This window comes from Primulina huaijiensis, chromosome 4, assembly GCF_012295235.1.
Source record: "Primulina huaijiensis isolate GDHJ02 chromosome 4, ASM1229523v2, whole genome shotgun sequence".
Classification (NCBI taxonomy): domain Eukaryota; kingdom Viridiplantae; phylum Streptophyta; class Magnoliopsida; order Lamiales; family Gesneriaceae; genus Primulina; species Primulina huaijiensis.
Genome location: NC_133309.1, coordinates 4,373,809 through 4,375,862, shown reverse-complemented (window position 1 = coordinate 4,375,862; position 2,054 = coordinate 4,373,809).

The following is a 2,054-nucleotide window of genomic DNA, read 5'->3' as shown; positions in this document are numbered from 1 at the left end:
AATGGTATCAAGCATTTGATGTAAATTGATAACAACAAATAATTCATTTTTATACCTACAATAAAAAGAAATTAGCAAAATGAAAAGAAATAAAGAAAGAATATACAAAATATAAACAATCTTACTTCACCAAGAATTCATCTTCTTCACCTTGACATAATAGATTTAGCTTTCCATGAACTTACTTTTGATCAACACTAAAAACATCACTCATAAATTGGAAAATGGAAAATATATTGGAACTTAGAACTTTTATACACGCTCACACTATATTTTACAATGAGATAGAATGATTCTCAAGCTAGCACAAGGCCTCTATTTATAGGCCAAATGAGAGAAAAGGTCAAAAATTCTATTAATGCAATGTAGTTGTAATAGTAGTCTTTGTCTCCTCCAACTTCAATTCCATGCCCTTTCTTTCAATGCTTTGTTCCATGACTTTAATCACCGAATTTGACTCAGCTCAAAACAGCGAACATGTGGGGAATTGTCTGTAGATGAATTTGGCCACTTGGTTCACCTCATTTGGTTAAATATTGAAATATTTATGATTTTTTTATTATATGCTGGTCATGGTGAAAGTAAATTTGTCCTCCTTTTGATATTTTCACAATTTGATCTTCTTAACAAACTTTTTAGGCAATCATGTCTTCTGCAAAGTTGCAGATAATTTCTCAAGGATTTCAAAAATATTTGAATCACCTCCATTTGAATTTTCTAGCTTGAGTTATCATTATTTTACCAACACGTAGAAAACCTGAAAATAAAACATATTTAGTAAGACATTTAAATATAAACACACAATACTAAAATAACATAATTTTATAATTTTAATGAAACTTAAATTTTAAAATATAAGTTTTAACATATAATAAATTATTAATTTTAAGTTTCATCAGTAGCTAATCATCCAAAATAGAGATGAAAAGCCGAAACTATTGATATGATAATAAAGTAATATTATTTCAGCTTTATTTATTATTTATGTTATATTTAGTTTTTTTATTTAAATATTTTTATACCTTACTTGTATATGGGAGTTTTGATTTATTGATGATATATGTTATACCAAATTATTGGTACCACTTAAATATTAGTTTGGTATTAAACAAAATGTAAAGTGAATAATTTGATTTATTATGTATGAATATTATCATAATATTGAATTTTTGTACCATTTAAATGTTAGTTTGATATTATCAATCATTTAAAATGATTACTTTGATTTGATGTTTATGAATATATAGCTCAATAAAGACTTGTCAACATTTATAATTTATATATATATATATATATATAAAATAATATATGAATAAGAGAATAACATATAACAATAACATAAATAATGATTATTTAAAATACTGGAACCATTTTATCAAATGGATTCCAATTATGTTCATTTATTCTATCTTTATTTAAATACCAAAAATGAATCCTCTAATCTTGACTATTTAATTTAAAATTTTGAACATATAAAAATCATCATCTAAGGCTAAAATAATTAAAAAATAATAGAAAGACATCATAGTAGACTTGTAATTATCTTAGTTTTCATGTGGATACGACATTCAGATTCAATTAATTATACTACTTGTGGACAACCTACTTTTGGCAGTTCAACAATCAAAGTTGTGGAAACAACATGTGAATCAGAAAAAATTCAAGAGAAATTGTTATAACTACGAGAAACCAAACCACGTGGCAAAAGACTACAGACGACCAAAGAAAAAGAAGGAGCAGGCAGATATGGTTCTAGAAAGGTCAATACCTTTTGATTTTTCAAACTTGATTTAACTGTAGTTATTTTTTGAAGCAAATCTAGTTGACAATTCAAATGAGTCGTGGCTTGATACGGATGCTACCCGCCACATATGCTCCAACAAAGATATTTTCTCCACATACAGCACAATTTCTAAAAGAAAATTTTTTATGAGAAATTATGCAATATCGGACATTGTGGGAATCGGAAAGGTGGTGTCGAAGATGAAATCGAACATGGAAGTGACTCTGGTTGATGTGCTTCATGTTCCTGAAATAAGAAATAATTTACTTTT